This window comes from Lissotriton vulgaris, chromosome 1_1 (genome assembly GCF_964263255.1).
Source record: "Lissotriton vulgaris chromosome 1_1, aLisVul1.2, whole genome shotgun sequence".
Taxonomy (NCBI): Eukaryota; Metazoa; Chordata; class Amphibia; order Caudata; family Salamandridae; genus Lissotriton; species Lissotriton vulgaris.
This window is the reverse complement of record NC_141685.1, coordinates 956,783,748-956,807,167: the sequence shown is the minus strand read 5'-3', so window position 1 is coordinate 956,807,167 and position 23,420 is coordinate 956,783,748.

Sequence of the window (23,420 nt, the reverse complement as noted above, 5' to 3'; positions counted from 1 at the left end):
GCGCAGCGCTCCACTCTACAGTGCAGCATTCACTCTACAGTGCAGCATTCACTCTACAGTGCAGCATTCACTCTACAGCGCAGCGCTCCACTCTACAGCACTCCACTCTACAGTGCTCCACTGTACAGCGCAGCGCTCCACTCTACAGCGCAGCGCTCCACTCTACAGCGCATCGCTCCCCTCTACAGCACAGCGCTCCACTCTACAGCGCAGCGCTCCACTCTACAGCGCAGCACTCCACTCTACAGCGCAGCGCTCCACTCTACAGCGCAGCGCTCCACTCTACAGCGCAGCGCTCCACTCTACAGCGCAGCGCTCCACTCTACAGTGCAGTGCTCCACTCTACAGCGCTCCACTCCACAGCGCAGTGCTCCACTCTACAGCGCAGCACGCCACTCTACAGCGCAGCACGCCACTCTACAGCGCAGCACGCCACTCTACAGCGCAACACACCACTCTACAGCGCAACACTCCACTCTACAGCGCAACACTCCACTCTACAGCGCAACACTCCACTCTACAGCGCAACACTCCACTCTACAGCACAGCACAACACAACGCAGCATTCTGCTCTACAGCGCAGCGCTCCACTCTACAGCGCAGCATTTACTCTACAGCGCAGCATTTACTCTACAGCGCAGCATCCACTCTACAGTGCCGGATTCACTCTACAGCCCAGCGCTCCACTCTACAGCGCTCCACTCTACAGTGCAGCGCTCCACTCTACAGCGCAGCGCTCTACTCTACAGCGCAGTGCTCCACTCTACAATGCACTACTCCACAAAGCACACTAGTCCACTCTACAACACACCACCCCACTATACAGCGCTGCACTCTACAACGCAGCACTCCACTGTACAGCACAAACACTTCCTAACATGCTCATTGTATTGAAAACACACACATTATCATTGTAGTTAAACACAAACACTTTTTTACGGACTAATTATCGAAAACACCCACTTTTCAACACACTTGTATTAAAACACGCACATTATATTAAAAAAACCCATAAAAAAAAATTGTATGCAGAAGCTGTTTGCACACAGTTGGCAAGGGGAAACTGAAACTGACATGTTCTTCACAAACCAGCCTTTAAAACTGCAACAAAGTAACAAAATGTAGAACTGCTCGTGTCGCCCTAATCCAAGTTGAAGATCTGCTCGTTCACATCTCTTGTCTCTTGTCTGTTCCCCTTGAGTCCTTGAAAACTGAAATGATCACAATAAGTCTCGCAGCGACGGATCGCTTTCGCGATCCGGTTCGCAGGTGCGAGACCTAAAAAAAGCTGCAGGGGCTGAATCTGGAATGTATATTTTCATGGGGACAGGCAATTTTTGTCAACTATGGTGGGTTTATTTCTGTCAAAATATCATGTAAACTGAGAATCGGAAGAAAAAATATAGAGCAAATAAAGTAGTGTCCATTTTAGTTCCTAACTGGCCTGTAGAAAAGTAGGAATTGCACACAGCATGACGTTACCAGGAGCAGCAGTTCTCAAGCATTACACTTTTGCGTCATCTACTGGCTAAACTTGGAATTACACCTACCCACTTCCTAATTGTCGACATCATATAGGCATGCAAGGAATGACTCACTGATTTTTTGGTCCACAAGGTGATATTAGGCTCAGTTTGTATTTTCTTCTTATATCAGTGAACTAGCAGCCCGTCCCGACGTTGTCCGGGTATGAATTGCTGCCGGCCAGTAGTATATTGTTTTGTAGGATTTCGTTTTGATAACATTTCTTATCTGTGACAGGCCTGTGAAACGCTCCAATTCACAGTGCACTGCTGATGCACTTAAGAGTGCGCTTCCAGTAGTGTGTGAACTCGAGTTTCCCTACTTTATTTTTCCTTGCAATATTATATAGCACGAACTTGACAACATGGCATGAGCACATTTTACATTACAGAAGAACACATTCATTTGTGGTAGGCACGGGGAGACAAAGCGATTTGCCTGGAATCACAGGATGTTGAGCTGATGCCGAGATTCGAACGTAGCTCCCCAGCTCTAAAGTTCGCAATTCTAGAACTTGTGGCGGGAGGTGTGTCTAAAAGTGTGTGTCGGTGCTGGCCATCAATGAGAGAGACCTGTGCATTTTTCAAATCGGTGGTGAAAAAATATGAGTATGTTGCTGGAGATGTGGGCCGCCGTGCCACCAATGTACTTACCGGGGGAGGGTAAACACCCATTATTCCACAACTTTCTTTCCGCATACCATCACTCTGCATACTTTAATTACGAAAGTACCATGACTCCGCAATGCCATTATAATGCATGGCATTACATTTTATATGCTTTTACCACGCATACATTTACAACGAAATTCGTTGTAAATTCGTGAATGGTAAAAGCATGTTTTTTTAAATGTTTGGATAAGGTAAGTATGGGTATAGGGGTATATGTTTTGGGGTACTGAGGTATATGTTTTGGGGTGTTTGGGTATTTTAAGGGTTCAGATATAGTTTTGGGTTATGGGGTACAGGGGTAGTTTTAGGGTTTAGGGATAGGTATGGATTTTGGGGTACAGGGGTATTTTTAGGGTTCAGGGCTAGGTTTGGGTTTTGGGGTACAGGGGTATTTTAGGGTTCAGGGCTAGGTTTGGGTTACAGGTGGATTTTTAGGGTTCAGGGGTAGGTTTGGGTTTTGGGGTACAGGGTATTTTAGGGTTCAGGGGTAGGTTTGGGTTTTGGGGTACAGGGGCATTTTAGGGTTCAGGGGTGGGTTTGGGTTTGGGGTACAGGGGTATTTTTAGGGTTCAGGGCTAGGTTTGGGTTTTGGGGTACAGGGGTATTTTTAAGGTTATGGGGTAGGTTTGGGTTTTGAGGTACAGGGGTATTTATAGGGTTCAGGGCTAGGTTTGGGTATTGGGGTACAGGGGTATTTTTAGGGTTTAGGGATAGGTTTGGGTTATGGGGTACAGGGTATATTTATAGGGTTAAGATGGGTTAATGTTTAAGGGTGTGGGAGTATTTTAAGGAGTAAGGGTGGGTTATGATTAGGGCTCCCGGTTTTCCGTTTTTACGGATTTATACATATAAATACAGACGGAAATCTATATTTCCTTTGTCTGTATTTATATTTATAAACGGCAAAATACTAGCAAATTTTACCACGCTGCTGTCTAGTATTTTGCTACCGACGGGGCACTTGGAATGACTTGGGATGCCTGCTGTAGTAGAGGCTTCTCACACTTTAGTCTGGCAAGAAGGGGTGAAATAAACAACAAAGCCTCGTTAACATGTGAATGGTCTTTTTAAAGACCTGTGAAGTACTCGGGTGAGGCTTGTCAGCTTCGTTATCTCGTGCAGCAGGAAACTCCTTTCAGTGCACCTCCAGGCCCTCACTACGCAGCGGATTCCTTTCAGAAAGAACACTAGGGTTTAGATTATGGCCCCCTCCTTTGCTGTCTCATGCTGCGGGACCCCCGCAAGAGTAAATAGCTGCCTCTGGGAGCTGACTGCGTGGCGGCTCACTGGTGTTTAGTGTATTGTCTCCTTCTTTGCTGCGGGGGAGGAGGGGCATACAATGAGGTAGCGGTGACCATTTGCTGGAGCAGAGTAGAGATTGTCACCAGGCACGGAGAGAGTTGAGCTAGGCGGCCGTGTTGTTGCTCTCGGTGGCACCGGCCATTGGTGCTAAAGTAAGTGTGCCTATAGTGTGGAGCATAAAACCATTTACCGGCGCGCTGGTGTTGTAATGTTTTAAATTCCACAGGAAGGGTCCTGTCTCACCAAGAGGTCAGAGTCATCAGGGCAGCTTCGGCAACTTTCACATTTTTCATGGTATGGAAAGGCTGTGACCCACCGCACCCGCCCTCAGTAACTGAGCCGCTGGTGATTGCAGTTTGTGATTTCACGAAGGATTACAGTACATTATGTCCGGGTTTTCCAGGCCATCGCAGGAGCGGAACTGTTTGGTTTGAGGTATTTTGGGGACTCGGGAGGGTAATTTGTTTTGTTAACCTCGACTGCCACAGTCCCAAACAGTGCTCTCAAGTACCCTGATGATACCCTGATGATACCCTGATGATAATGGACTATTCCATTGCCGGGTGAAACAACTTACCTAACACGCAGTGGGAGTGCATGATGGGATCTGTAGTTCACTACAGGGACTGCAGATCGGTTTGTGACTTTGGCCCGACCTATCAGGATTGCAATTCAATGCGGAGCGACTGGAGGCAAATAAAAGGAACTGTTGCAAGATTGCGGTGAGAGCTGGCTGTTGGGAAAGGCAAATGCCAAAACGCGTCATGCCAAGGTGCGTTAAATAAACCCCCTCCTGCAGTACCCCATGGTGTCTCTCCAGTTCTTTTCAGCTGAAGGATCGTTTGTGGCATATGGTGCGCACAAGCCCTGGGCGCAAAAAGGAGGAAACCCGTCTCAGCAAGAGGTCAGAGACATCCGGGCAGCTTCGGTAATTTTAACATTTTTCTTGGTATGGAAAAGCTCTGACCCACCGCATCCACCCTCAGTATCTGAGCCTCTGCAGATTGCAGTTTGTGATTTAAAGCAACATTCCGGTTCATTATGTCCGTGTTTTCCAAGCCATTGCAGGAGTGGAAATGTTTTGTTTGAGGCGTTTTGGGTACTCAGGAGGGTAATTTGTTTTGTTAACCTCGACTGCCACAGTCCCAAACAGCGTTCTCAAGTATCCTGATGATAATGGACTATTCCATTGCCGGGTGAAATAACTTACCTAACATGCAGTGAAAGTGCATGCTGGGATCTGTAGTTCACTACAGGTACTGCAGATCTGTTTGTGACTTTGCACGACCTATCAGGATTGCCATTCAAGGCAGAGCGACTAGAGGCAAATAAAAGAAATAAATTCCAAAGTGCTGGCTGCACCAAACACACAGCCCGCACTCGCAGCCACAGACACTTGATTTGCACATTTAGTTTAACATGCCATGCACAGACTGCAGTGCTGCTCTAGGTACGAACCGTTTTACACAGACTATTAACAAAGTCGCCCTCTCCAGGCAGTGCAGGACGTGCATGATCTGTGATATGTATTCGGAGACTGCCGCACGATGAAAGGAGCAGTGGTCAGAGTGAGCATGATTTGAAACTCAAACAAAACCTTACCTTTTTCAGTGTACCACCTGTGTCTGAAGCCAGCACAAGCCACGAGTCTGCAGACCGAGTGCAGCTTTTTATTAGACAAAATAATTAATGCACAGACTTTATGCCAAAAGTGTCAGTGAGACTGTGCCAGCCACATGTTAACCTGTAAATTTACTTTTTATTGCTAGTGCGCGATTATGACTCGGTATCACTGATATCGGACACGACAATGAGGATGTTTAGTGTAAAATGTCCTCAATACTGTGTGTCATCCGGCCTCCCATGCTGCGGCACTGGCAATCACAGCCGTCTGGTAGGAGGCCTGAAACTACCCGATGAAGCAAATTTCATATGCCCAGCTCTTCAAGTGTTGCGCCCCACCTGACTAAGAAAACATCTGCGTACTTCCGAGGGGCCCGAGGCACACCTGTCTGGTTCTGCCAGGGTCACCGAGCGCACAGTGACTGGACACCGCTCTCCAGCAGCATGAGTGACACAAGTAAGCTGTGAACTGGACTGATGCATGATTTGCAGCGATTTACAACTGTCCTGAGCTCTAAGACAGTAAGACACAGCCTCTTAGTGTGCCTGTCTACCTTACCGTGGATGCCTAGACAGCATAGTCAACCCACTCGTAAGTAGTGTTGCCACCTTCTCTAAACAAATACCTGCCATTGGTTCACCTCATTTTAGGATTTAAGAGTCAAATAGAATATGCAATGTTATGAAAATTGTCTTTATAAAGTTTCTTAGTTTTTATAAATCGCCTTTCTGTCTGTTTACTTTAATTAGCAGCCAGCGATCATTAAGTTGGCTGTTCCAGAACATTGCAAAGTGCATTCTTCTTCTTGTTTTTATTGTTTAATGTATGTACAAATGAGTATTGTGCTGCATAACCAAATACTTATAAGGTCCCAAAGGCGAGACCTATTGGCTAGCGGCGTACACATTGTAGTGTATTTCAGCATTTATATTGCGCTTACTACCCTTATGTAGGGTGCTGAAGAACTTGCCTGCATGGGCAGCACTGTACACCGTGGATGGTGTGCTGTTGGAAGGACGTTATTTTTTGATATTCTGTGGGAAGCGTTTCCATGTCGTGTGTGAAGAACATCGAGGTGAAGTTATTGTCTTTCGTGATTCAGCGCATATCGGTGTGTTGGATGATGAAGTGTGAGAGCCAGACGCGCAGTTGTATGGTTTTAGCACGCTGGTAGCTTTAAACAGCTTTGTAGGTCCTTTTTGTGGTATTGCATGTAGTCTGCTTAGCTGGTAACTGCACTAGGTTGTCCAATTTGGCATTTTTAGTATAGTTATGGTCCCGAGCTGGCGTGGTTGGAGGGAGACAGAAGTGGAGAGGTGTGTTGGGATGGGTATTTTTATTATCATTCAATATATGAGTGTCTTCACGAGATGTAAATAAACTGTATACATATTTGGGATCTGCAGTCATGGACTACATTAAAGTACTTTGAAGTGCCCCACAATGTGTGACAAATCACTTCAGTTATTTCATGCATGTTTATTTGGTGAGGTCTGGTTTTTTGGCTGTACAGAGCTGGTGATGGAGAACCCTCATAGCAGATGTCTTCTGTAAATTTAAGAGGTATAAATTATCATTTGTTGCTGACTGCTGTGCATTATGGTTTTAGTATTATTGTGGGCCATAACTATTATATATACACGCACAGGGACATAGCTTCACAATGCCATAGCAAACCATAGATCACCCCATCTTCTATTACTGCCATATCGAAAGCAGTTTGCTGGTGGAGTTATTTGCAATTCATGGTTTGTAATGCAAACATTATGCCCTACAGTAATGACAGAGAAAAGTATGCTTGCAAACCATGAAAATTAATTACCTAAATCAATTTCCCTTAAATCTATAGCAACCTGAATGCAGCATATAGGAACATAATCCAATCAATCCAAATTAGCAAATGCACATATGTGTTATTAAAGGCATCACATGCAAATAAGGTAAAGTTCCATCTCCATAACGGAGACTCCATAATATTAAGGTAAGTTTGTGGGCAAGACAGGGTAATTCAGTAGCAGCAGGTGTCAGAAAATATAGCATTGAACGTGGAACCCAATGAAGCTTCAGATTAGAATGAGAAGGAATGTGCTTGTTCTCGAAATTAAATATCAACAGAAATATAAGGAGCATTTAGTTTCAAGAGGAGGAAAAGATGTCCGCTTTCAAAGGTGGGCAGGGGCAAGTGCTCCAATTAACAAGCTTCACGTCATTAAAACATGAAACTCCAACCCACTGAGTAAAAAACAATCAAAATCCAGTATTCTCGGTCTGTTTGTGGTTGGTCCCCTCATGGATAATACAGTCCCAGTTTCTTCCCTCATTGCGACCATCATTATATCTCACAAAGGAGTATTCACCTCCTCAGTTTCCCATCCCATGCAGGTGCTGGAAATTACTGACAACCACAAAAAGATACAGCAGCTTAGTATGTTGTTAACCTAACTAGAAAGAAGTTTTTTCAGATAGAGATACAAAACCAAAGGATTTGGACGGAAAGGTGTCACTCACATTCTCCTGGCATGTTTCATCAGTGCTAGGATAGTACTAACATGGTGGGCTGAACCTCTCCAATAGGGAGAATCCGGCCTAACAGTGAAGAGGAGTGTACCGACTGCAGTTTAGGTAGCATCACAGGACTGGAGCCTTAATGAATGTGTGACTACAGGAGTGGTCCCCCACCAGTGTTACTAGTAGGCTTGAACCCTACAATAATATTGTAGACATAAACTACTGGATGGGCAGAGGTAAGACTTACTCTATCCTGCATGCATGCATGTACACAGACCTGGGGCGGACTGTAGGGGTACCTGTGTTGCCCTGACGAAGGTCCGAGACCCCCTATGGAGGGATCTGTTTGTGCTTGAAAGAGGTTGGCAGATGATGTTTATGATGGATGTGTGAGACATTAACTCACAATGACATCCAATGTTATGTTTTAATCCTACTCCCAGTGGAGTGGTGTGGCTCACTGGTTAGAGGCGGCAGACCCGGAAGCAGAGAACGGCCCGGGACCAGGGTTCAATTCCCGACGAGGCAGGGTCGTGGACCAGGGTCAGCGGACTCGATAATTCTCGCCTCGGTGCCTACTCTAACCAGGGATCACACTCGGCAACTCTGGGCATTAGCTTGCCTTAGCTCTACAACAGCCCCCCACATTCGCCGGGGATGCCTGGTTTCACCTTGGAGATACCCAGTAGGGACCATCTCACAGGGATAGCCAGGACGGGTTCCCCAGCGGTCTACAGCGCCACAACGCCTCAGGGCAGCAGTGCGCTTTACAAGACACATACATTACATTACATTACATTACCCACTGAATAAAGGGATTACCTTGGGTCTCTAAAGAGGTTGTTTTAGAAAATATACCTGGTGCCCTTGTATGACCAGAAACATTCATTCTGGTTTCCCTATTTGAGAGGTTGAGACCATTGTGTTGGTACTATCTTAGAATGAGGTGGAGGGTTGGCCAATATGAAGCAAGTCATGAGTATGTGGGCAAGGCCTTTCTGTACAAATCTTTTGGTTTTGTGTTACCAGTGGTGAAGTCTTCTTTCTGGTTAGGTTAACAACATACTAAGCGGCTGTACCTTCTTGTGGTTGCGAGTTAGTTCTGGAGGGTGTACAGCAGTATAAAAACCTCTAGCGTACTTTTTTTGTGAGATATAATGCTGAAAACCACTGCCCAAGCTAGTTAATTGCTACTTTATGACCTTCAAACGAAAGCTAACAAAGAATACCTTTTCTAATAGAGAACACGGTGACTCCGGTGACTGAAACAGAAACAGTGTTATGCATAGTAAACAGGAATATGTTTATTTCAAAACGGAGTAAAGCACATAGGTCTCCTCACAATAATGTTAAGATGCACATTTGGTAAAAAAAGATGATCAAAAACATATAGTTCATTTAGTTTACTAAACCTAAATATAAAACGTGTAGAATATTGTGTGAAATAATATATATAACATAATGAATAGGTTATGCATAAATCATTTGTTTATCATGCAAGGAATGATGAGGTTTCCAGATTAACGTATCATTAAGCATAAATAATTGCTGTAGTACCAGCTGGTTGAGTTTTTTGCAATTCATGGGTTGTTAGCAGAGGACTGCGCTTGAGGATGCAACTATTTTCTGGGCTCTGTTGCTGAGTTGTGGGTGGTGCAGTTAACTCTCATTGCAGTCACTAGATATAGTAAACAGTGTGAATCTTTGCTTTTTGCAGGACGGTGGATAATTTTTGTCCTCGGTCACCAAATTGAATTGTCCCAAACCTCTGGCTGTTAGTCGAGGTATCAAGAAGGCTCGTACTGGCATGTTGACACAGTACATTTTAATAAAAAGGTAGATACCAAGAAATGTGGCGCTAATTAGGCCTCTAGCAAGACTCTGTGGCCAAAAAACCCCAACCCCCCCCCCTTACCCCTTTTTCTGTGATTATTCTTTGTTTTAACACATTTTGTATGTATTTTCACGTCCTTGGGGCTATAAGGTGGCACAATGTATATAGAATGTTAGCTTGGTGCGTATGGTCCATGTCACTGTTGTCTCAAAAGGTTTTGTAAATTAATCTGGGCATACTAGTAAAACTTTTTTGTATTAAAATTTCTTACAGACACTAATTTCAGGTTGCGAGATACACTGTTGAATTGCCCCTGGCAGGTCCTGATGAAGGTGGTCTTCGTTGCAGTTCTTCCACCGAAACGCGTCGGCCATTCCTTTATTTAGATCCAACCTCTTGGTTGTATAGTGGACAACTGGTGTAAAACAACAGGGTGTTCTTTTGGTTGTAGTGGATTTATGCATGATTAGGATGTGTGAGTTTGTGGTTCTCGACCTGGATCATAATAACTGCCTTGTTTTTTTAAAAAGAGATATATATGCTTATTTAGATAATGTAATTATAAAATGAATTTGTGTATATGTATTTAAAGAAAACTATATGAAATAGAGTGACTAATTACCTGTTTTCAAAAAAAGAGAAAAAAATGACTTAATGAATGACAAAAAGACTTTAAAAATAAAAATGAATAAACAACCAAAAAAAAGATGAATATGTGGTTTATGTATGACAGTGCCATTATAGGTCTTTCCCAATAGTAAAGTGGTTTTAGGTCAAGAGGGTGTTCTTTCTTGCTTTTGGTTGTCTTACCCCTCTACTCTCTGACCTTTAAGTATATTTGAGAGGGGGTCCCCTTTCTTATTCATTTGTTAACTCGGAAATAGCCATGTTTTCAACTGTCTGCAGAAGTGTAAATGCTACTGGCTTATAGTGTGTTCCAGAGCTTGACAGCTTGTACAGAACAAGCATTGGCAAAGACAATAGGCCTCACCTATGCAAGAGCTATTGGCAATGTGTTTAAACCATTATGTACACCAATGTGGCAGCTGTTGAGCATGGCTAAAAGTTAGTGGGGTGGAGTAGATTGGGGTGCGCTAGATTGGAGTGGGGTATATTCTGGCAGAGTGGAATGGGGTAGCTTGGGGTAGAGTGGAGTGGGGTAGATTAACGTGGAGTGGGAGTAGAGCAGAATGGAGTGGGGTGATTCAGGGTAGATTGAAGTGGAGTGGAATGGGGTAGATTGAAGTGCAAGAGTTGGGTAGATTAGCATGGTAGACTGGAGTGGGGTAGATTGGAGTGGAGTAGATTGGGGTAGATTAAAGTGGGGTAGATATGAGCACCCACCCAAAACCCTAAAATGACCGTTGCCACCCAAAAACCCACACCCACCCTAAAAATACCCTTGGCACCCAAAAACCAATACGCACCCTAAACCCTTAAAAATAGACTTGCCACATATATATATATATATATATATATATATATATATATATATATATATATATATATATATATATATATACACATATATATATAATAAAAACTTCTCATGCACCGCAACCCATGGAGTGAGCGCCTGTTTATTATCTGTTATTCGGGATTGGAAACAATATATATATATATATATATATATCTCCAACACTACAGGATTTCCATGCGAAAAAGGCCACAGGAAGAATAATTCACTCTCGTTATTTATTGGCAGCCTGCAAGCGCAAGATGAAACAGCAGCTTTTCATCAAGCAAAGTTCATACGCCGGACGCGTTTCGGGAACTCCTTGTCCCTTCCTCTGCGACGTTTAGTTCACAATAACTGCCAGCACAATGTGACGCGCACACCTTCATTATAACACCTGCCTTCCTGGGCGTGGCAATATGCAAGGCCTTCTGGACCTCGTAGTGAGCCGATTCTTCACCCCTGTGGATGTGTGCCAAGCAGTTCTAAATAAAACTCAAATTATGCCCAAGTGGGTAGATGACACACCAACTGTAGTCCTGTGCTCCGCTTTGTGGCTCTCAATCCGAAAAAGCGGACGCTACCCTGCAATGGCGCCAGCTCTGTTCTTCGTTCCTACTGTTCAAACGCCTTTCAGTGCTTGATAGGATTCGCTTCTTCCTCGGCGGGCCTTGTTTCACGACTGATGTCAGCCGTATATATCCACCACTACAGGATTCCCATGCGAAAAAGGCGACAACAAGAATAATTCAATCTCGTTATTTATTGGCAGCCTGCAAGCACAACATGAAACAGCAGCTTTTCATCAAGCAAAGTTCATACGCCGGACGCGTTTCGGGAACTCCTTGTCCCTTCCTCTGCGGCGTTTAGTTCACAATAACTGCCAGCACAATGTGACGGGCACACCTTCATTATAACACCTGCCTCCCTGGGCGTGGCAATATGCAAGGCCTTCTGGACCTCGTAGTGCGCCGATTCTTCACCCCTGTGTGTGGCGGGCGATAAAGACACCATTATTCCCCGCCACACCAGGGAGCTAAGGTCTACCTACCACTCAGCGTACACGTCCGCCTATTGTGTTTTCTGGTGACCTGGAAAACACCGGGGAAGGTCGACACTCCACCTTCTCCTTCTGAAGTTACAGTTGCTGAACAAGTTCAATACCCGGTTGGAATTATCAACGGTACTGCGATGATCGCACTGGAGATTGTTTTTCACTGCAGCCCTGAAGAGTCACAAGTTTACTACTATGTGACGAAACACGTGTCGGCTGGTTTTGTCTTTCTGTATTTGATCTAAAAAAAAAATAAATATATAAAATATTCATAAAGATACTCCTGATGTCGACCAACATGATTTCTACATAGAAAGCACTTTGAATAGTGGTTTTTACACTATAACCAATACTCTAAACGTGTGCACAGGACTTGGTTCTATTTTACAGTGTGAGTCCTGACATACACCCTTGCAGGGTTTTTTTTGTTTGGGTTTGTTTCCCCTGACCTGGCAGCACCGTATTTATTGTTCACATCTTATAATCCATTGCGTACTTGCTTGAGCGACATTTCTTCCTATCCTAATTCTAAACCCATCACCGAACCATTAAAGCTCTGCACAACAAGGCAATCACATTTTGAGGCTGGATACTCTTCTATGGGAAGCATTTAATAACTCCCCGTGTTGGCACACAATAGAAATGAAGAGACAACATGCTGTTTAGACCAAAGAGTGGCGTGCGGTGTTACTAAGAACTTTCCGCTTATTCTAGAACTTCAGATCCAGAGAGTGTTAGCAGCTCATGACTTCTCATCTACTAAATGAAATATATGTGTATTACTGTTGAGGGGTCCTAGCAGTGCTTTTAGAAGGTACAAACCTACTTTAGTTTGCTGACCCAATATGGTAGAAAATGAACAACAATATGGTCTCAAAAGATGTGAAGTGGTGGTATGGTTCACCTGATGATCCGGCCTATGCCGCGGAGAGGTGGGTGATGGGCTAGACATCGATACCCTCATCTGCGTATTGGACATTAGCGCCATTCTCCCGGCAACCAGGGTTGTGATACAGGTGTGGAAGCGATCCCTCTGCAAGATGGTCTGGTGGAGGGCGCCTGATGCGAGAAATGCCGTTATGGCAGGGTTCTCTAACTCTGCAGGTGGCGGGTTGAGGGGCTTTCAGGAGTGTAATCACAAAGGCATATCCACATTGGGCAATGTCATGCGGGGCCTCATACTTAACTCATTCTAGAATCTCCACTCAGAATTTTCAATGCTCCATAGTCAATTTTATAAATATCTGCAGCTGCGCCACGCTCTATCTCCATACATCTGTGCTCTCAAGGTCCTTCCAGACTTTAATCCACTTGAAGGCAAGCTCTCAATGGGCATCCCAGGTAGCCACAAGACCTCCAAGATATACCAGACCCTGGTTCCAAACAGCTCCACTACATTATCTGCCCTACGAGCGGCATAACAAGTTGATTTAGGCGATATAGAGGACGATGATCGGACAGAAGCCTTGGAATCACCCGTGGGGTGGTGATATCTTCATGTTTACCGTAAATCCAGTTTAAATACCTCCATAGAGCATACTATACAAGGTGCCGGTTTTGGCGCATGGGTCGCATAGGCTCCCTTTGTGCTTGCAGTGTGAGACTGCGGAGGGTACATTTTTGCACAGTGTGGGGTTGCAGGGTTCTGGCCCATTTCTGGCGAGGGGTTCTGTCCTGCTTGGCTGAGGTATTTACATGGGACATCCAGTTTACCCCCCAAAATAGCTCCTTTTGCATAGTACTGACGCATTGGCGGAAACAGGTATAAGCGCCACTTATTATTCCTCTGACTCACTCTAGCCAAAAAAACATTCAAGGCAATGGTAGGCTGGTGGACCGCCGTATTCAAGAGTTTGGAATTGGGAGATGGACTTTTGCATGGGACTTTAGGTTGTGGTATTTCAGGTGACGGGTTGCCCCCCAAAAATCCTAAAATCTGGCAGAGGTGGGCAGATTAAAGGGGATAATTTCTAGAGCCCGTGCACACTGCTGAGCTTCAATTGGATGCGAAATTAGACATTATGGTCAGGATGTTCGTGAGGTTGCTGAGAATGCATCCACCACAATCATTTGAGCCTTTCTACCCTGCATCGGATGAGGGGACTGTCGGGGTTTTCTGTGCATGTGTTCATGTTTTTTGTGCGTTTTTTCTGGTCTCCTTGTTGGGAAGAAAGATATACATTTCCTTGTGTGGCTCAAAATATATGTACTTGGCCCGATCAGGAGAAATAGTTGGCAAAAACTCAATAAAATTTGTTGTGAAAAAAAGGATGGAAAGTGGAACCCCCAAATCTGGACTCACCTATTAAATGTAAAACAGACATCAATACTATGATGGACAGGATCATCAAACAGTTATCCAATGTTTTAGAGCTGGCCCAAAGTACCAATACAGGCGCTAAAAGGCATTGTTAGCCTAAGTCAGATCTCAAACAAATTTCTAAAATAATTTCACATACCAAAAGCAGAATAACTACTTTGGAAGCTGAAGACATCTAATTGAATAAGGACCTAAATATAAACACTACTAAGACGAATTCAAAAGACAAGCAAAATGAGTTGGCTGAACTTGAAGACAGAAACAGAGGAGGGAACTTACGCCTCTTATGTACTCAGGGGAGTGCAGAGGATCATGTGGGCTCTTGTATTCCCTTTATGAGGAACTGGATTCCTAAACAATCAGGAACTGCATTTGCACAAAATGTTGAACTGGATAGAGCTCAATGTGTACTTTGCTTATAGTCATAGACAGTCCTCGTCGTTTTCATCTTCAAGAAAAATTGTCTGCAAACCTCTCCTACATCATGTTGAACTGATATTAGAATAAATGTGCAAATACATTAATTTCATGGGAGGGTAAGAAGATCAATATTTCACAGGGCTATTCTAAGGATACAGTGCAAAGCCTGAAAGGTTTCTTAGCCTTTCGCACAAGGCTACACAGCAGGAACATTCCCTTTTGTTTTGCAAGTCCGGTTCACTTTCGAATTGTCTGCAAGGCTAAGGAATAGATTTACCACGACTGCAAAAGGTTTGTTTTCATTCCTAGAGCATCTACAAGACACATACATGAACACTTCAAATTCAAAACATATAGGCGAATGTGATATGTGGTAAAAGAGTTTTCATGGTACAGTATACTTTTTCAGAATAAAATTTAAATGGAAAGCCTATAGTAAAATGTCTTTCAGTGATGGATCCAGTGCATAGAATCACTTCCCTAAAGGGAAATTAAGTTACAAGACATTCTAAACAAGCTTCAGCTTGAATTATAGATTGGTTTGGGCATGTCTCGTAGTTTCTCTATAATCTGTTGGTTCATGTAATGATTCCTATCGGATGATTCACAGGGAGATAGAATGGGATTTTATGCTTGTTCAGCTATTTGAAGAAAGAAATGTTGCGAGACCTTTATTTGTTCGATCTTAAAACAGCTATTATAGCAATACGAGTGGCGGTTCAACATGCAAAATGATAACAATTACTTGCATATACACTTTCTTTTGATCTCAGATTCAATTTAGTGGTTCACTTTTATTAGTTCATAACTGGTTCTTGGTTTATAAGCTGATTGGAGTGTTTGGGGGAGTGCTCCTTGTTACTACCTTCCTTGTTGCTACCATTTGTTTCCCATATCAGATCTTGGGGGGATGGGTGGGAGGTGAGTATTGGAGGGTTAATAGGGTATGGAGGAGCCCGAACCTATGTTTGTTGCTTACTGTCTTTTTTATATTACTAAATCTTATTTTCCACCTAACATTTTCCACAGCCAAACTATTGCAATACGTTTTGGTCACTAAACAAATTGTCCACAATCTGATGAATATTAACATAACCCATGATGTAGCTATCTACTCTACGTTTACCCAACGTCAACATAACATAACATATCAGGTGTATTCGTAAAGCGCACGACTACACAAAGGTGTCCTGGCACTGAATAACAGATGTTTATTGTTACCCAACTCAATGAAACTCATTTTATCGTCCTCAAATGGATGAAAGGCTGAGTGGACCTGCAGGGATTTGAACCTGTGACCATGAGGTCGAACACAGGCCCCTGCAGTGGCTGCTTTAGTCCACTGAGCCACCAGATCCGACTTTCCTTGAAGTAATTAATCTCTAGGTACAAAGGTGAATGTTTACAATTTGTGGCATTAAACATCAAATTAATTAATCACCCTGTAAAATAGAAGGAAGATCTCAGAACATGTGTACAAGTTTAACAGGAACTTTATGGTGGTTGGGTGGGTGATATACTCTGCTCACCAGCACTCAACAAAAAGAATGGTTTACTAACAGTGCCGGCAATGCAATCCAACACACCAATTCTAGAATCTCACACAAACAAGGAAGAGAAATTGATTTTTTTTAAACATTCAAAAGCAGAGAAATAATTTTATACACTTAACAAATACACTCCCAATGTTGGTGACACAAAGCTTTGAAACTAATTTAAGGACTTACTAAACAAGTCCACCAAGACACAAAACTCCTATTTGGAAGAGATTTGAACATTTCTCCAATTCTGACCCTGGACTGTCTAGCCAGGTCGAAATGCCACTCAAACCATCACACATAACCTTTTTAAAAATCTGCGATAAATACACACTGAGATGCTTGGAGATCCAATACTCACATAAAAAGTATTGTATGTTTTTCTCCTATCAATATCAAACACATTCTCAAATTGATTACTTCTAAATTCCCGACTACTTAGTCAATACCATCATCAATTCAACAATGGGACCTAGGGTCTTTCTGAACACTCAGATATCACAGTGTGAACTGATTGGAATATGGCTAAAAAAAATGAAGACAGAAGTTGGGTATTAAATCTGGTAATTTTGCAGTATCCAAAATTCTGTACCGTAATACATAAAACAATAAAAAATTACTTTAAATAAAATCCCAAAGAAGCCTATAATCCAAAATTTCAGTGGGATGCCTTTAAAGCAACGATCAAAAAGTATTTATTAAGCATATGCACACAAAAAATAAGGAAGCCAGTGACAAAGTCCAATATTTAGAAGTAGATATCAACAAATTAGAACTACAATTTAGATCAAAAAATGGAAATACATTTTTATAATGGCTGACTGGTAAGACATATGAATAAAATAAAATGATAAGTAAAAAAGCAGGGCAACAGGCAACAAAACACAACTCTATCAAGCTTTGGAAAGGTACTGAAGCAGTAAAAATTCAAGCAAGATATTTGAAACACAAAGTAAAAGCTAGGCACTTAAAATTAAAGACAAGGAAGGTAAGATACATTCAGATCCCAGACAATTTCACGAATCTTTTTCGAATTCTATACATGTCTTTATGATGAAAATAAATACATCAAGACAGAGGAAGAAAGACGCTTTAAATAACATTAACTTACCCAGATTAAACAATGACCACAACACAAAATAAACAGTGAAATTACTTTAAATGAAATATATCTGATAATTAAGGAGCTAAAGAAAGGCACCAGGCCCAGATGAGCAGATTGCACAATTCAATAAAAGTTATTGGAAAGACTTAAAGACACCATGTCTGGCCTGTTCAGACAATGGGAAATTGAGGGTGATTATAGAACAAGGCAATAATAACACTCCTCCTAAAAGGAGGGAAAGATTTAAAGCTACCTAAGAACTATAGACAAATATTCCAAATAAATGCTGATCGTAATAAACTATACAAAAGTATTGCCTAAGAGACTAGAAAGAGTTTTACTCTCATTAACTGGATCATACCAAGCAAGATTTATGAAAGGACGACTGACGAGTAATAGAATAAGAATGCTTTGTCATACCCAAGAAGTAGCTCAAAACAAGTTGCCTCCACTTGTGGCAATAGCACTCGACGCCCAATAAGCTTTGGATAAAGTGGCATGGCATTTTCTACAGACCATACTTAAAAACAATTTGAGCTGTGAGGCAATTTCATACGGATGGCCAGGATACTACTCTTACCCAAAAGCCCGAGTTAAATTTGGGGGTATCCTTTCAGAATGTTTCTATTTAAATCAGGGGACTAGACAATGATGCTCACTGCCACCAGTATTACCCCTATTAGCAACTGAACTGCTAATGGTTACTATAAATCATATTTCAAAGACTACTGGTATACATAATACAAATAACACTTTCAAGACAGCAGCATACTCTAAGAATATATTGGTTCTAACACAACATGCTGAAACAGCTATACCAGCCCTTTTGAAACCATTGGCAAATATGCAAGTGTGTCCATCTACTCCCTTAATAGGGAAAAAACTGAAGTTCATCCTCTTAATGTTCTCTGCAATAGATCCATTCTAGTAAACCCTGAACAAGTCTGGCAAAAAGATTATCTAAAATATCTGGTTTTAGAGTTAAGGATTGTAGGAAGCTGCGTTGCTGTTGCAGTAACACCCCCACTTTTTTACCAGACTACTGATGCACTTTGACTTGATGTGCCCTGGGTCCTGCCAATCAGGTTCCCAGGGCCTGTGTTCTTCCCAGAACTGTATTTTTTACCCCCAATTGGCACCTCTCTGGCCACATGTCAGTACCCCTGAAGAAGTTCCGCTTGACGGAACGAAACGCGTTGGTTGGTCTTTCTATTGGAACATTAAAGCAATCCTGAACACTTTTTTGCAATTACGGACTCAGCGTTCTCTTATTTGGAACAATTCTTTTTGAACACAGACTTTATCACCGATATATGGTGTAAACCTGACTGTTGGAGCGGTGCATTTCATAATTTGTTCTAATATTGATTTTTCCCAAAGTTGTTGGGATATACTCTTGGGACAGGGAGTATTTGAAAACTGCACGCTATTTGAAAGATAACTTAAACATAGATACTGGTGACATATGGATTGGTGCTTATAAGGTGTCATAAGTGGTCCACTGTCCATATTGTGTTGTAGAGAATTTCGTCTATTTATTTATTTATTTATTTTATTTATTTATTCGGAAGCTTGTAAAGCGCACAGCTACCCCCATAGGGGGTGTCCCGGTGCTACAGAGTACTTGTCAATCAGAGGGGGAAGGACCAAAGCAGGTAGGAAAGGGGAGAGAATTAAGGGAGAGTGAACAGCCAGGTCTTAAGTCTACGACGGAACACTTGCTCTGAGTCGATAAACCTGAGGTCCAATGGGAGACAGTTCCAATATTTGGCAGCAGCCACTCCAAACGATCTGCCGCCACACCTGGCGCGTCGAAATCTGGGCACCACCAGGATACGTAGGCTGTTAGATCTTAAAGTTCGGACAGAGCGAGAAAGTTTAAGTCTTGTACTCAGGTAGGCAGGGCCAGAGCCATTGATGGCACAAAAGGCTAGAATCAGGATTTTAAACTGGATGCGTCTGGAGATGGAAAGCCAGTGCAGCTCTTTCCGATAGGCCGCAACAGAATGGCGGTAAGGGATATTACCAATTAATCTGGCGGCTGCATTTTGGATCACTTGTAACCTTTCAACAAGGTAGAGAGGGGCGCCTGCATAGAGACTATTAGAATAGTCTAAATGCGACGTGATCAGGGCATGTACAACAGTCTTGCGAGCGTCTAGAGGGAGGAAAGGTAAAATCTTCCTGATCATACGCAGTTTACCAAAGCAGGCGGATGTCACCTTGTTGATCTGGGCTTTACAGGACAAAGTATTGTCAAAAAGGAAGCCCAGATTGCGGGCAGACTGAACTGGTGTAGGAGGCGGATCAAGAACAGCAGGCCACCATAGGGTGGAGGGGGGGGGGGGGGGGGGGAGATTTTTGGTTGAAAAATAAGACCTCCGTTTTATCAGCATTTAGTACCAGATGGTTTGCAGCCATCCAGGAGCAAATATTGCCCAGGCAGTTGCGGAAGTTAGAGAAGTGGTGGTCAGAGTGGTCTCTAAAAGAAAAAATAAGCTGCGTATCATCAGCATAAGAGACCACCCTGACCCCCCACGACTCAACCACTCTGGCAAGAGGGCCTAAATAAACATTAAACAACAGAGGGCTCAAGGCCGAGCCCTGAGGCACACCACACAAGAGAGGTTTATCTTCTGATACAAAGGGCCGTAGAAGAAGTCTATTGGACCGATTATGTGCACAATCCAGACCAAGTGAATTACAGAACTGATTTGTGTTTTCTCTTCCTCTTGTGCCTTGTAATATTTGACTGTAACATATTGTCTACGCAACATCTTTCTTAACTAGGACTTGACTTCCAGCACTATGTCTAAATTTAAAGATACTAGAGAGGAAATGGCTTCAAGCTTATTTGGTAATAGCCAGTCAGTGGGTGCTGCAACACCAAAAGAACCTAGCACCGAAGGCCTTCGAGCTAAATTCCTAAAATTGGAAAGACTCAAAAAATTAGAGATGTCCAGATGGTGGGACGGAATCACGCTCCAAAAGTATTTGGATAACCAAAAGATTCCCAGGGGCTTGAGGATCTTAATCTTCCCGACCTTTGAGGATTTAGACGATGACGCTCTCAAGGATTGGGAGGATAATTTGAAACAGGCCTCACATACAATGATGAAAATACTAATCCATATTTACAACAAGGGGTGGTGAGGGACAGAGTCTCTGAATTAAGCAGAAAGCTCTCACCCAGTCAAGAGATCAGGGCTAGATCCAACACCGTTTTTTAGCTCACTGCACCATCCCAGTTTCAGAACCTGGCTGTATGCAAATTAGTCTGTTCCTGTCCCAGTGCATGATGGGAACAGGGCAAACCAAACTACAAAAGCCAATTCTTACACTGGGAAGGAAACAAGCTCCAGGGGACCGGTTTCTGGCATTACAGCCGTCTTCGGCCCGGTTTGCTTGAATCCTGATGGTGCAATGAGCAAGGGTCTCACATCTGAGAATACCCTTCCACGCTTAGGGTGGACAAAAATATTTACAACAAGGGGTGGTGAGGGACAGAGTCTCTGAATTAAGCAGAAAGCTTAAGAAGAAGACTCTGTTCATCACCACCCCCTTTTCTAAATCGTTTTTGGCCACTATAGGTGTGGCAGGGTATACTCAGACATGAGTCCCTTTCTCACTGCTCCATCAGGATTCAAGCAAGCCGGGCCGAAGAAGGCTGAAATACCAGAAACCGGTCCCCGGTAGCTTGTCTCCTTTCTGGTGAAGAATTGGCTTGGTAGTTTAGTCTGCCCTGTTCCCATGATGCACTGGGCCAGGGACAGACTGATTTGCATATAGCCAGGTTCTGAGCTGGGATGGGGCAGTGAGATAAATAACGGTGATGGATCAAGCCCTGATCTTTGGACTGGGTAAGAGTGGTCTGTTTAACTCAGACACTCTGTTCATCACCACCCCCTTTTCTAAATCGAAAATACTAATCCGGCACTCTGAGAAAAAGGTTGCAGCTCTAAAACAGGAAATTTTGGACCTAGAACGTGATATAGATACATCTAGTCTGAAAGACAGCATTAAAAAGAACTATGAGATCTTTGATGATGTAATAAGTCGATACCAGGTCTACTTACGCGATAAAAAACTACGCAAAATAAAGCGCGACGATAATGATTACAGGACAGGGCGTATCTACACATTTGCCCACAAATTTGACAATTTGAAACAGGGAGGAGATGGTAAACGACGCAGAGAGGAATCAATGAGCGCCAGTAGCAGCTCTATCTCCTCCATGGGAAGTTCATCCTCTAAGGATGGTGGGGCGTGCCAGGCTGTCTCTCCAAGACGTCATTTTTTATTGGAGATGGAACGCATCCGCCAAGGGGTAAAGAAACCCAATACCAACCCAGACCCAAAACCAGAAGGGGAGGGAAAAGGTGGAAAAACAACACAGCCAAAGGGGGTAACTGCACATCCAATGGACACCAGGTCGAAGAGAACTTAGATAATGCAATTCCCCTTTCCGATACTGATGTAGAAATAGATCCTACAATGTGTACTGAAAACGCCCTGTCTATAGTAAACTTATCAGACCGCAAGCTCACAGATGTGGAGAATAACATCTTAAAGAGAGGCCTAAGTTTTTGTCCATCACAGGTGGGGGATCCAACCTTATTGATGGTAGACTTGTTCAAATTCATACGACTTTTGAAATTAAAAGATCATTTTCACAATTATCCCAGAGCTGTCGCTTGTGATTTAAGCACCAAACCTGTTTGTACCACTACCATCACTGACCTTCAGAACGCACAACTGTTGCTATCCATTGAGACTGGCGACAACCCATCACTGCAGGAAATTCGTTCTGATTTAAATATCGAGGAGGACATAACCATTAATAGTGGTCTAAAGATCCGTTCCAAATACACTCCTACCAACACACATATGAATATATCACAGGACTTTTATAAAATGATCGATTCACCTAACAAATACACAACTAAACAAAATAATTTACCAAAGACCGAAAGATTGGCTCTCGATGGGTTGGCCAGAGACACCAGTATCACAATAAAGGAAGCTGACAAGGGTGGCAATGTGGTCATAATGAATACTGTCGATTATGAAGGTGAGATCAGTAGACAGTTAAGTGACACCACCTGCTACAAGAGGCTGTTGGATGATCCCATTCCTTCCCTTGTCACTCACATTAACAACCGAATACATGACTGGGGTGAGATTGGTCTTTTGTCTGAAGAGGAATGCCGCTATCTGAAAGTAATCCACCCAATGGCACCCTGTATTTACATACTGCCCAAAATACATAAGGGAGGCGCTTTTCCACCAGGGCGCCCGATTATTTCGGGGATTAATTCCCCCACAGAACGCCTTTCACAATATGTCGATGGTTTTTTGCAACCCCTAGTGGTGAATCTACCATCCTATATACAGGACTCAGGCGACATTTTGAAGAAACTCGATGGTCTGGAATGGTCAGCTGACCTTATGTTTGTCACGCTTGATGTGACGGGACTATACACGTGCATACCGCAACACTTTGGCATCAGAGCGCTCTCGTCATTCTTATCCCTGAGGACGGCAGACCACATAGATCACAACGAAATGCTCATTGAAATGACGGAACTAATCTTGTCAAGAAACTTCTCCTTACACAAAGACCATTGGTACCACCAAATAAGGGGCACCGCGATGGGGAGCAAATTTGCTCCGTCGTACGCGGGGCTGTTTATGGGATGGTGGGAACGCGAACATGCCTGGGGTAAATATGCCTCCCCCTGGATAGATATGATCATATTCTGGGGGAGGTATATTGATGATATCATTATGCTTTGGAAAGGGAGTGAAGTACAACTACAGGAGTATTTCAACTTCCTAAATGATAACCCCTATAATATACAACTTACAGTCAAATCCAACCATAAACAGATAGAATTTTTGGATATATTGTTTTATATTGAGAACAATACAATCCAAAGCAACCTGTATCGCAAAAGCACATTGTGCAACAGTTTGCTGCACGCCTCGAGTGCACACCCTAGTTCCACCATCCGTAATATACCATATGGCGAGATGGTGCGCATTCGGCGCAATTGCAGCAAAG